The sequence below is a fragment of the Palaemon carinicauda genome, chromosome 37 (genome assembly GCF_036898095.1).
Source record: "Palaemon carinicauda isolate YSFRI2023 chromosome 37, ASM3689809v2, whole genome shotgun sequence".
Classification (NCBI taxonomy): domain Eukaryota; kingdom Metazoa; phylum Arthropoda; class Malacostraca; order Decapoda; family Palaemonidae; genus Palaemon; species Palaemon carinicauda.
In genome coordinates this window covers 2,972,416-2,986,888 of record NC_090761.1, presented here as the reverse complement: position 1 = coordinate 2,986,888, position 14,473 = coordinate 2,972,416, and the positions used below count along the sequence as shown (strand labels likewise).

The following is a 14,473-nucleotide window of genomic DNA, read 5'->3' as shown; positions in this document are numbered from 1 at the left end:
GGATATGTAGATTAGTTTTGAGAGATTTGAGATCTACAATAAAGTTATAACCATCCAGGATATTTCAACCCCCCCCCCGCCCCCCCCCCCCCAAACCCTGCACGCCATCTAAAACTCCAAACCATTCAGGACAATTAACCCCAAAAAACATTTGGGACATTTAACCCCCCAAAAAATTTAGGACATTAAACCCTCAAACTATTTGGGACATTTAACCCTCAAACTATTTAGGACATTTAAACCCACCAAACCATTTAGGACAAATAAGCCCCCCCCCCCAAAAAAAAAAAAAAAAAAAAAAAACATTTGGTACATTTAAACCCCCCAAAACATTTAGGATATTTAAACCCCCAAAAACATTCAAATATTTTAAGCCCCCAAAACATTCAAATATTTAAGCCCCCGAAACAGAATATTTTAAGCTCCCAAAACAACTAGGAAACTTTTAAGACCAACAAAAAATTGAGGTAAGCTTGAGACTACAAAAATTGAGATTTTTCAAGAAAAGATATGCAGTAATGAAATTATTTTAGTACCTACTGCATGTTAAGTTTTCAACAGTGAATTCACCTAAATGTAAGTAAAAAGACCTTTGCTAAACAAGCTGAACTAAGTACATCAGGTCTGGTGCACTGACTATCCACGTACGAGAACAATGTTACAGGAGAATGGATTACAGCTTCACGCATGCCAGCCTGGAAACTTTTACCAAAAGTGTAACCTTTTTTTGTGTTACGTTCTTATCTAAGTAGGTTACTTCACGTCTAAATCACATCTAAAACAATTAAACTAGAAACTTTAGTTTAAAATAAATTTAAAAAATGCAACTATTGAAGAGCTTTTTAAATACTAGGATTTGGTCAAAATCAGCAAGTTTATTATAGCTTTAGTAAACCCCACGAGGCCTATCACTTCAGTAACAAAGGGGGAAAATAAATCATTGAATGGAAAATATCTAGGAATACCAATGCCTACAGAAAACATTATCAGCTATTTACTCAGTCTAGCTTGATATTCCTGGTCTATGTAATTCCATACGAACATCAAATGCCACAAAATCTAACCTGTCTTCCATAGAATACAAATCTAAACTAAATTTATGATTTAAGGAAAGTTTACAGCATTAGTTCATTATGGAGGGTCATACTTAACTTGACTCAGAGGATTCAAATTTGCTATTTCTCGACTTGCTGCAGGATAGCCTTCATGTCCTCTTCGGGCTTCAGTGTCTTATACCATACCACGAAAACAGGAGCACAAATCTGTAAAGGATTCAAAGTTAATTTTACCTATTTAACATTAATTTTTCCTAAAATAGTTTAAACTCCTTCAACGGTTAAGACATTCTCCATCCCATGCCTAAGGTTAAGCCACTGATTATTTCCCTATTCTACGTCAGCCGTTCGAGTTTACTGCCAGGCATAAAAGGGCTATTTAAATATCTATCTTGCGAATGCTTGGATTAAATAAGGGCAAAACAATCTAGTCACAAGGTACCTCCGATAGCCCTTTCAGATACAAGAAGTATGAGTTCAATAAATCAAATCACTGGTTAACCTAGTTAATCTAAAACTATACTACTGGCCAAAAATGAAGAGCAACTAGTCCACTAACATCTGAGTTTTTGCCTTGGTTTACAAGGTAAGATTTCATTCATTTCATAAAGAATGCTACAGTTTTATAATGTAGAATATGACCACGGACGTTTATTCTTATCACCAGCTTCCATTAGTTTTTAGGGATATGTAGATTAGTTTTGAGAGATTTGAGATCTACAATAAAGTTATAACCATCCAGGATATTTCAAACCCCCACCCCCCCCCCCACCCCCAAACCCTGCACGCCATCTAAAACTCCAAACCATTCAGGACAATTAACCCCAAAACACATTTGGGACATTAAACCCTCAAACTATTTAGAACATTTAAACCCACCAAACCATTTAGGACAATTAAGCCCCCCCCCCAAAAAAAAAAAACATTTAACATTTAAACCCCCCAAAAAACAATTATGACATTTAAACCCCCCATAACATTCAAATGTTTCAAGGCCCCAAAACATTCAAATGTTTCAAGGCCCCAAAACATCCAAATGTTTCAAGGCCCCAAAACATCCAAATGTTTCAAGGCCCCAAAACATCCAAATGTTTCAAGGCCCCAAAACATCCAAATGTTTCAAGGCCCCAAAACATCCAAATGTTTCAAGGCCCCAAAACATCCAAATGTTTCAAGGCCCCAAAACATCCAAATGTTTCAAGGCCCCAAAACATCCAAATGTTTCAAGGCCCCAAAACATCCAAATGTTTCAAGGCCCCAAAACATCCAAATGTTTCAAGGCCCCAAAACATCCAAATGTTTCAAGGCCCCAAAACATCCAAATGTTTCAAGGCCCCAAAACATCCAAATGTTTCAAGGCCCCAAAACATCCAAATGTTTCAAGGCCCCAAAACATCCAAATGTTTCAAGGCCCCAAAACATTCAAATGTTTCAAGGCCCCAAAACATTCAAATATTTCAAGGCCCCAAAACATTCAAATATTTCAAGGCCCCAAAACATTCAAATATTTCAAGGCCCCAAAACATTCAAATATTTCAAGGCCCCAAAACATTCAAATATTTCAAGGCCCCAAAACATTCAAATATTTCAAGGCCCCAAAACATTCAAATATTTCAAGCCCCCAAAACATTCAAATATTTCAAGCCCCCAAAACATTCAAATATTTCAAGCCCCCAAAACATTCAAATATTTCAAGCCCCCAAAACATTCAAATATTTCAAGCCCCCAAAACATTCAAATATTTCAAGCCCCCAAAACATTCAAATATTTCAAGCCCCCAAAACATTCAAATATTTCAAGCCCCCAAAACATTCAAATATTTCAAGCCCCCAAAACATTCAAATATTTCAAGCCCCCAAAACATTCAAATATTTCAAGCCCCCAAAACATTCAAATATTTCAAGCCCCCAAAACATTCAAATATTTTAAGCCCCCAAAACATTCAAATATTTTAAGCCCCCAAAACATTCAAATATTTTAAGCCCCCAAAACATTCAAATATTTTAAGCCCCCAAAACATTCAAATAATTTAAGCCCCCAAAACATTCAAATAATTTAAGCCCCCAAAACATTCAAATAATTCAAGCCCCCAAAACATTCAAATAATTCAAGCCCCCAAAACATTCAAATAATTCAAGCCCCCAAAACATTCAAATAATTCAAGCCCCTAAAACATTCAAATAATTCAAGCCCCCAAAACATTCAGAATATTTTAAGCTCCCAAAACTAGGAAACTTTTAAGACCAACAAAAAATTGAGGTTAACTTGAGACAACAAAAATTAGGATATTTTAAGAAAAGATATGCAGTAAGGAAAATATTTTAGTACCTACTGTATGTTAAGTTTTCAACAGTGAATTCACCTAAATGTAAGTAAAAAGACCTTTGCTAAACAAGCTGAACTAAGTACATCAGGTCTGGTGCACTGACTATCCACGTACGAGAACAATGTTACAGGAGAATGGATTACAGCTTCACGCATGCCAGCCTGGAAACTTTTACCAAAAGTGTAACCTTTTTTTGTGTTACGTTCTTATCTAAGTAGGTTACTTCACGTCTAAATCACATCTAAAACAATTAAACTAGGAACTTAAGTTTAAAATAAATTTAAAAAATGCAACTATTGAAGAGCTTTTTAAATACTAGGATTTGGTCAAAATCATCAAGTTTATTATAGCTTTAGTGAACCCCACGAGGCCTATCACTTTAGTAACAAAGGGGGAAAATAAATCATTGAATGGAAAATATCTAGGAATACCAATGCCTACAGAAAACATTGTCAGCTATTCACTCAGTCTAGCTTGATATTCCTGGTCTGTATGCAATTCCATACGAACATCAAATGCCACAAAATCTAACCTGTCTTCTATAAATAGAAATCTAAACTAAATTTATGATTTAAATTAAGTTTACAGCATTAGTTCATTATGGAGGGTCATACTTAACTCATGCAGGATTCAAACGAGCGATTTCTCGACTTGCTGCAGGATAGCCTTCGTGTCGTCTTCGGGCTTCAGTGCCTTATGCCATACTACGCAAACTGGAGCACAAATCTGTTAAGGATTCAAAGTTAATTTTACCTATTTAACATTAATTTTTCCTAAAATAGTTTAAACTCCTTCAACGGTTAAGACATTCTCCATCCCATGCCTAAGGTTAAGCCACTGATTATTTCCCTATTCTATGTCAACCGTTCGAGTTTACTGCCAGGCATAAAAGGGCTATTTAAATATCTATCTTGCGAATGCTTGGATTAAATAAGGGCAAAACAATCTAGTCACAAGTTATCTCCGATAGCCCTTTCAGATACAATAATTTGAGTTTAATAGTCATTGGTTAACCAAGTTAATCTAAAACAATCTACTACTGGTCAAAAATGAGGGGCAACTAGTCCACTAACATCTACTGACGAGTTTTTGCCTTGGTTTACTAAGTAAAATTCCATTAATTTCATAAAGAATGCTACAGTTTTATAATGTAGAATGTGACAACTGACGTTTAATTTTGTCACCAGCTTCCATTAGTTTTTAGGGATATGTAGATTAGTTTTGAGAGATTTGCGATCTACACTAAAGTTATAACAGAAATAAATTTGAGTTCTATAGATACTGTGGTAACTGGGGTTGCATTTTTGTTCTATTTGCTTCTCATTTTCATTTTCCAAACTTAAAAAAAAAAAAGATCTGAAGAGTTACCAGTTATCCTAAAACCATGGCTACTTTAGCATTAGATTTTTTTTATATACAATTTTCGTGCACTAATCTAGGAGGCTTCAGCTGTTTTTGCATGGAAGACAACATTTTAGGGGGAACAATCTAGAAAACTAGCGAGACCTGGCGTTTGTGTTTATAAAATTGCTGGTTTTAACTCGCCTTAAGCTTTAAACAAGTCAAATTCCATTCCTAGAGTTCAGCTTGATAATGTTGATTCAGCCGTTCCATTCCATCAAGTTCAAAGTAATTAGCCGGAATTTCTTTTCAGTCATTGGATTTCGTATGCAACCCGCTATACACCTGGAAGAGAAATTAACACTAATCAAAATCTGAAATTGTATATCGAACGTAAACTGCTATCAACATTAATTTGAAATATGGAAAAAAAAATGAAAAAAAAATAGTAAAAGTACTCACAAAAAGCATTAATGCTAAATTAGTTTGTCTACACTATATGGTATATTTCAATCTAACCCCAGTTATTCAAGAGTTGACAAAAATAACCAAAGTGCTAAAGTATATATACTAAAATTATGAACGTCGTAGGCTCTCCGAGTAAACTGCCATTTATTTGTTGGTAAAGAGGTGAAAACCCTTAGTCGTCATAGTTTACTCTGAAAACCTTTATAGATCATTCCATTTTCTAATTTTTCCATTGTACTTCTAAAACGCCAAATAAACCATGCATGCTTATTTCATTTTTGGGGCGTTATGGCAAACATAAGAATTAAAATCTTGTATCAAGCTCATATTTGTCAATTTGATATAATTTACGATCCAGAGAAATGGAAATAGTAAGTATAACCCAATAAAAGGTACAGAGTTAAATGTTAGGTAATCCTTTAGCAGGTAGTATGTAGGAACAGTTACGCAAACCACACTTCAGTTGTTTAAATTCTGTATTAGCGATGACACCTGGGTTTACAGTATTACTAACCTGAAGGCATCGAAAGAATTTAATTTCTCGAACCATCAATAAGCATTTGAAATATTGATGGAGGCTCAAATATGGCTTTCTGGGCAATATACAATGAATTTCAATAGATGGAAAGCAAGATTACAAAACAGATCTACGGTTCAATAAGAATGTTGAAAAATACAGTAACGTTGCTGAAATCAAAATTCATTAGCTGTACAGAGCTACAAGAAAGTGAAATTCAGGCAAATTCTAATGGCTATTGTTACGGTATCTTCCGATGTTCAAGGCTGAAGTCTACCTTTATAAAATTTTAAAAAAACCCTATGGACAGTAAGACTAATTCAATGGGAGCCAGGAATAAAACTATAATCAACCTCAATACACAACTAAAAACATACCAGAGGAGCAGTAATGGAGTTCCTAGCATACTTAAAATATAACTGCTGAAAAAAAAAAACACTTTGCTCTTAAGCCACTTTAGATATAACTGCTACCCCCGCCCCGCTAAAGCCATTCAACAGTTCTCTCCGTAGTACCTTAAAATAAACTAACCTTCATTCGGTAAAAAACTGCTTTCTGCCCTTACAATTTTGTATGGACCCATAGACCAAACTAAAATCATCCTTATAAAGCCTTGATAGCTGTCAACTGTCATTATTTGAGCCAAAGAGGAAAATTCTTATCACATTAAATTAAATTAAATACAAAATTGAAAACGTGAAGGAATAGCAACTAATATAAAATGCTTTAGAGCTAAGGTAATGTTAATTTATAACATTTTATATTTCTTGGGATCCGAGCACGTTTTATGTTCTCTAGTTTAACTCAAGGTTAACCCTGATTTAACCAACCCCTACGACTAAGGACTGACAAGTTTATTTCCACCTTAATTTCTTTAGTTTTCCCCCTATAGCACTAATACATAGAAGGTATATAAATACCGAAGATTAGAGTTTTAAAATAGATTTAATTCCACAACCCATGGCCATCTAATAATTTAGGAGGATGTCAAAATATGTAAAGCATGAAAATATCAGCCAACACTTAGCATAGAAAAGTTGTATAGGAAGTCTCCTTTACACATTTAAATATTTATAATAAACTTTGAAGACTGCGGTACTGTTCTATATTTGTTTCTTTAAACGTACCTTATTCCCTTCCATTCCAAGCAATGAGACCTAATTTGAATAGCTGACTGGGGAACAATTTGAGACCTTACCAATCGATGAAATAATTGCCTTGCTACAACCTAAAATTTCCTGAATATCCTATTAGCAGTATTAAAATACCTATCTTAGCACTGGAAACAGTGTGACTGTGCCGAGTGAGTGTTGTGAACTCAAAGGCACATGTACCAACCGTGTGTCACAATAGTACATAATTATTGAGTATATATTATGCTTGTATCTGCGCTCTTCCCTCGCACTATGAAGAACCTGAATGATCATGTCTCCGTTTTGCTCTGTAACATAACCTGTTCGAGAGAGAGACAATGTTAGAGCAAAACGGAGACATGATCATTCAGGTTCTTTTTAGTGCGAGGGAAGAGCGCAGATACAAGCATAATATATACAAAATAATTATGTACAATTGTGTGACACACGGTTGGTACAATACTAGCTCATGTAGGAACGTATACAATAAATATACTGATAATTTAAGTTTAAGGTAATAGAATAAATTTGGGTAAATGTCTAAGATGCCAGGATGATTTAAGACAATCTTAATTACAAATTGGACGGTCGTTATGAAATTAGCTTCAAGTGTTTTAGTAGTCAAAGATAAACTTTTCAGGACAATCACGTTCGTAATGCTGCGTTTTACTAGGCGAAATATTTTAAAGGCTTATATTAGCACAAATATACAAGAACTTTTATATAAAGTTTCTCATAATGCTCGCCACTGGGGACAAATTTGAGCCATATGGCCTGCCACGTAGCATAGGATGGAGACGTTAAATTTGACAAATATGACCCACGACTGGACTGTGGGGACAGATTAATTTGGTCCATATAACTTTCCACCAGGTTGAGAGATTTTGACTTATAGGCTGCCACTAGAAATATGGTGGGACAGACCGTTCATTAGTTTTAGATTGCCTTGTAGTATGTATGACAAGGTCTCTTGTGTTAGCAGCCCGTAAATATGGGACAGACTTTGGTAGGGATGTTTAAATTGGCCCATTCAGGCCCACCACCACTGAAACTTAGGGATTTCATTAGATTTGATTCATGACCTGCCACCAACAAGGAGGGAACATTCGCAAATATAGCCCCTATTGCTCAACTGGAAACAGGGTGGGAAAGTTTATACAAGTTTGACCCATATGGCCCAACACTGAGGCCAGGAAAGCCATTCAACCCTGAATGCGCAGAAGAGTAACACATTTAGCTAAGGTTCATCGAATTTAGACAGTATGCGATGAAGTGGGGAAAATTGTAAATTAGTCTAGCAACGACGCTTCTCAAACTAAGTAATGCCTACATTGTCCCTAACTGTTACATGATTAATCTCTCCCCTTAGAACACTACAGTAGAATGAAATTGTACTATAGGACAAAATTCTTGAATGGAACCTATTTCAAAGTGGACTATATAATAATCGGACTTGACTACTTACAATGTAGCCAATACCAAGACACTAGCAATACCAGCTACCAATTTAGATTTGATATAGGGCTATGAAACTAAGTTATCTTTAAAAATCTACGAGCATCACAGGTTCATATTGGCATAGATGCAAGAAACTTTTGAAAACGGCCCACATGTCAAACATTAATATACCTGGCAAAAATGACATTTACAAAACTAGACCACTCAGTTTTCATAATGCTCTTAAGTTACACTATTACCAGCACAATTCCAGTGTAGCAATTTTCAACTAAAAACTTCGCGGCATACCTATACACAACCAAAAATAAAATTGCTATACACTTAACTACCCAAAGAGAAACTGCATTTTATGGAGTTTTCTTAAATTGGCAGACATCCATTCATTAGTTCCTTTCTTCCAAAACTGAGCCCCACTTTCGTTTAGGCTTAGGAGTGTCGTTAGTTACGTTTAGTTGGCTTAATCTATTACAGTCAGTCAAGTAATTGTCAACTATGTGGAGTCAGAATCTGAATAATGCGCAAATAGCACTCCTTTCGTTGTACTACAGATACCTTATTCAATCCACTACGCAAACTGATTAAATAATCCTTTTAAACGCAAACATTTATTTGCTATAAAGTAAGCCAGCGATCCAGTTTTAACTTTGTAAAGAGAAGACTTAAAAAAAAAAGTAACGTGAATGGACTAGCGGACAATGTTGTAGAAGCTTTATAAACTATTCTATTTCAGTTACGTACGTTAAGACAGTTGAAGCAAGCGTTTTAGGACTAAAGTTGTCAGGAGTTAATAGGACTGCCAAGGGAAAAATGCATGTCCTTTTTCGCTAACCGCCCCTCCCCTTCACCCTAAGCTTCTAGGGGGTAGAACTTGATAACGAGCAGGATTGTGATGGGAACTTAGGATTTAAAGTAAACGTGAACTAAGCTAAGCCTCCAAATTAAATACTGTAGATGAATCTTGAGACTATCTGCCCTTATAAAAACCATTTACCCAGAACTGACGTAGCCTAAAAACCACTTACCCAGAATTGACGTAGCCTACAGAGTTGTGAAGCTTAAAACTTGGAATATCAGCCAAAAAATATCCAAAACGTATGAATAATATAGAAGACAACATTTGTTTATGGCGCATAAGTGCTAAGAGAATAAAAGATCCAAAACCACAGGTATTACCAAAGTATTAAAGATGAGCTTCACGGGTATATTTTATTCGAACCACTCGAAATCTGTTAAATATTACGTGTTCAGGACAATTTTGACAACGCCATGATTTAGTAGCAAATTCCCTCTCAATATGACCACCGCGTGAGGTGCATTAACGCTAATACTAAATAAATGATAAAACTGAAGTTAAAGTCTTATTTGGAGCCACTAAGCGTTCTAGAGCGGTATTTAAAAAAATGTAACTACAGCTTATTCCATAGCTATTCGATAGGACGACACGTGCGATATTTGCTAGAGTTTGCTTAAAGTAAAATAGAGTATATATTTAAGGGGGCTAGGAATATTGCCACTGGGTCAATTGCCACCGGGAATATTGCCCACCTAGGAATATTGCCACCCGGAAAATCGCCACCATTTTTTTTTAAATTAAATTAAGTGAAATTATTTCTCAGTGTAAAACTAGCTCTAAACCCATAGGAATGGTTTAAAACAAACAAACAGACCTACAACTTTATTACCTTATATCCCCGACTTTTACTATCAGTTTTCCATTCAAGATTTTGCTTGTTATCTGTTATAGTTTCGACAACTGTTTACCTCTTAAGATTTTTAGATAGGTTTCCAAACCACCATTATTTAGGAAATTTTTTGAGTTTTATAAACAAAAATATCACAATAACGAATTTTAGTAAGCAGGAATATTAGGAAGTGGAGACAAAAACTTTCAAATTTTCCTTCCGTTCCATGTGGAAGGGCAGGATATTCGATACCACTAGAATTTACAGTCATAGACGGCGGGAAAACTTTCCTTCAATACGATTCAGGTATGGACGATGTGGATCGCATATTGATGTTTGCATCTGATGCTGGGCTACAAGATTTAAAACGTTTTAAGAATTGGGCAATTGACGGTACATTTAAAGTTGCTCCGGAATTTTATTGTCAACTTTTAACCGTTCATGTACAGCAAGATAAACTGAGTATACCACGTGTCTTTGCTCTTTTACCTAACAAGACCGAGGCATATAGAAGAGTTTTTGAAAAATTGAGTGAATTTTTAGGTGGTGAAGAAACCGAAAATATTACAATTGATTTTGAAAAGGCTTGTTTTAATGGAATAAAGGCGGCTTTCCCAGACGTTTTTCTTAATGGGTGTTTCTTCCATTTCTCTCAATCGCTTTATAGAAAGATAGTTGAATTGGGTTTTAAACAAGAATACCACAACAACAATGAATTCTCTTTAAAAATGAGACATTTTTCTGCCTTTGCCTTTGTGCCAACTCAAGATGTTATTTTGGTTTTCGAAGAACTGTCAGATGATTATGCCATACCGCAGGAATTTCTCGCTTATTTCGAATCTACATACATAGGAATTGAGAGAGGGACAAGGAATAACAGACGAAGATTTACAGGTACATTTCCACTAAGTTTCTGGAATGTTTATAGCCGTGTAGTCAACTCTTTACCACGAACAAATAACAACGTAGAGGCGTTTCATAATTCGCTTAATAAATCAGTAGGTAATGCCCACCCCAATATCTGGCGGCTGATTGACTCACTTAAAGATGAAGAACGCTTAGCAACAATTAAGAGAATCCATTTTGAACGAGGGGACTCACTTCGACAAAAAAGTACCAATATTTAAACGCCAAAATAAAGAACATTCTATTGAAATACAGCACTTATAATATTAAAATTAGATATTTACGATCAATTGCATATAATATGCATGTTTTTTAAATAAAAAAGTTCTGTTTTTTTTATGTAAGTTTTTAAGTGTTGGAAATAAACAAGTTCTGTTCTGTATTCTTTCTCCTATATATTTCCTTAATGTAATTTTAAGTGATATAATATTCCTAAAGCTATAATAAAAAGTAAATAATTTGCTGTCCTGTATTCTTTATTCCATATCGTAATTCTTTATTCCATATCGTAATTCTAAGTGATTTAAAGTTCATAAAACTATTGAATGAAAAAAATTAATTTTTCATAGTGGCAATTTTCCGGGTGGCAATATTCCTAGGTGGGCAATATTCCCGGTGGCAATTGACCGAGTGGCAATTTTCCCAGTGGCAATTTTCCCAGTGGCAATTTTCCCAGTGGCAATTTTCCTAGGTGGGCAATATTCCCGGTGGCAATTGACCCAGTGGCAATATTCCGCGCACGATATTTAAGTGGTTTAAAGATTTTAGTATTACCTATTTAGCGAGTTTTAGAATGATTAAATGCTTGGCAAATATATCTACATACATTTCAGAAACAACAAAAACTAACAAGTGAATGTTTACAACAATACTGACTATCTAATAACTAATACACTGAACTATTGAAAAGATCATGGAATCCCGATGATATCACGTGAACGCGTGAAAAAAAAGTTGCTTTCTTACACTATCAAAGTCAAATGAAGTCAAACTTAAAATGCGCTACAAGTACATTAACAGCCCGTCACTGTCAGATTCCCATAGCCAGATTAACTCCAAACCATGCACAATAAGTATTGAGTCTGGTAGAGTAACCCATCTCATTTTGGTTAGTGTTCTGGTTTACTTAAGAACAATCATACTAAAATGCCATGATCAATTGGGCATTTATAGCTTTCTAGACCCTATCCAACTCCCATGGAAGCTATGGGAATTTCCTGGGCAAAATTTAATGGCCACTAAAAACTACCTTTCATATTCCTATTACCTTTAAGGGATCAACTTGCACCTTTGCTCACGTGTATCAATAAGATAACTTAATTTACATGTGAAAATTTTTAACATTTTATAGTGCTATTAAAGAGCCAAGTTCACTAAATTTAAGAAAAGGGATAGAAAGTCTTCGAATTGTAAGTACTTTTCACCAGCAAACAATTATAGATGACTAAAAGGCATGGAAAAAAATGCCTCAAAAATATTCCCAGGTCAAAATAACTTTCCAAAGTTTTTTTTGTCATCTTTTGTTAAGAATGTAAAGAATATTGTCAAAATCCCCAGAAATGATTGAGCATTGACGTCACAGTATGCTTTTAAAATTTAAACTTTTCCCTAATGTTATATTTGAGTAAACCTAATAAGCCACCCCAAAACGGTAAAGTAATTCTAAATATCAAAAATGAATTAAAAAAGTTCTTTACATAATTTGCTTGAACGTTCATATATGTCCAAATTCTATCCGGTATAAGGTAATTTAATAATTAATGGCCTTCGAAACGAGTGCAGAAATAACCCGTTCAATATCCAAAAAAACCAATTACACGGGAACGCCATTAATGGAAAGCCTAGACATTTAAATTCAAATAATTTTAAAATCACATCGATATATTCACTAAACTCGGCAAATAATTTATATTGCTCGATAAAATAAAAAAATATCACTAAAACCAAACTTAATAAATAAACATACCTGCATGTCATCGCAGACATGTTCCCTAGTCGAAAGTATATGTTGAAAAGGAGTAACGAGCTCAACCGAGTCCAATTGTCAATTAGCAAGAGGAGCCAAGGATAAAAGAATGACGAAGCCAACAGTTCACCTAGAGATATTTTCGGTGGTTAGCCTTAGAGCAAAGAGCGCCATCTAGAGTTTGCGTTCGCGGTATTATTGCTAGATCATTATCATGACCATGGATTTTAAATCTAGATTTAAAAAATAAGTCCCAGTTTCAAAGAGCAATGAAAATCAACAACTATATGGGAATATAATGGTTTATTCTTGCAATAGGTTGAATTCGTTGAAAGAATTATGAAATATAGGATAGTTCTATCTATATTTATAGAAAATGGAAGCATGCTAAATTGAATGATAAAATATGGGAAGATTTTAACCTAAACTATAAAATATTGAAGGGTTCCTACCGTAACCATAGATATATATATATATATATATATATATATATATATATATATATATATATATATATATATATATATATATATATATATATATATATATATATATATAATCAGCTGTTGGTAGTCCAATGTAGGGAAAAACCTCAGAGATTTCCTTCCACTTTTGTTTGTTTATGGTTTTTCTATGCCAGTATATACAATGTAAATGTTTAGCTCGTCAATCCATCGAATTATATTTCTTTTTTTATTTTTCTACAGTCTCTAGGGACCCATTCTGTTATTTCTAATGTCCATCTATTGTCCGTCATTCTTATTATATTACCTGTCCATATCCATTTGTTTTACTTACAAGTTGTTAGAATATCCTCTACTTTAGTTTGCTCTTGTACCCAAATTGCCCTTTCTTCTGTACCTTAGTATTATTTCCATCATTATTCTTTCTATAGCTCTTTGAGTTGTAACTAGCTAATGTTCTAAGGATTTAGTAAGGTTCCAAGTTTCTGCTGCTCATGTTAATAATGGTAGGATCATTTGATTATATAATTTTCTTCTTAGGGAAAGTGGCATTTTAATTTTCATAATCTCATTTGTTTACCAAAAGCTCCCTAGCAAATGCTTATACTTCTTTTAATTTCGGTCTCATTTTCTGGGGAAAATTACTGTCTTAAATACGTATTTTCATCAACAATCTCTGGAGGTTCGTTCTTAACTCTTATTTGTTGTTCTCTACATTTCTATTGAACATTACTTCAGCTCTATTTATAATATCATAACTATCTATATTTATATTAGCTTCCTTTCCTTCCTCTATTCAAACAGGCTATCATCTTTTGCAATTCCTCCCAAGATTTACTAAACATAAGAATGTCATCTGCAAATCATAAGTTGATAAGGTATTCCCCATTAATATAAATTCATATATTGTTTTTATATAAATTCTTAAAAACTTCTAGGCATGCTATGAATAATTTAGGAGATGGGGTCTCCCTGTCCAACTCCTTTCTCAAACGAGTTTTTGCACTATCTTTATGTAGCTTTAGGATTGCTGTACTTCCCGTATAGATATCTTGAAGTGTTCAAACATAAGATTCATCTATACCTAGCTAGTCTTTGAAGGGCTTTCATCACTTTTTGAAGTTTTGACAGAATCAAAAGCTTTCTCACAGTCTATA

General features: G+C 34.4%; 1 long non-coding RNA gene across 2 annotated transcripts; it reads right to left on the bottom strand.

The window, feature by feature from the left end:
• Positions 1 to 317: 317 nt before the first annotated feature.
• On the bottom strand, positions 318 to 12,888 carry LOC137628968 (uncharacterized). 2 transcript variants are annotated; one of them, XR_011041414.1, is made up of 4 exons: positions 12,853 to 12,888; positions 4,927 to 5,067; positions 3,996 to 4,107; positions 318 to 1,262 (listed from the first exon to the last, which is right to left on the bottom strand). It is a non-coding gene; the product is annotated as an uncharacterized lncRNA (long non-coding RNA). The 2 variants fall into 2 exon arrangements; XR_011041415.1 differs by having other exon boundaries at positions 4,001 to 4,107.
• Between the last annotated feature and the right edge of the window lie 1,585 nt (positions 12,889 to 14,473).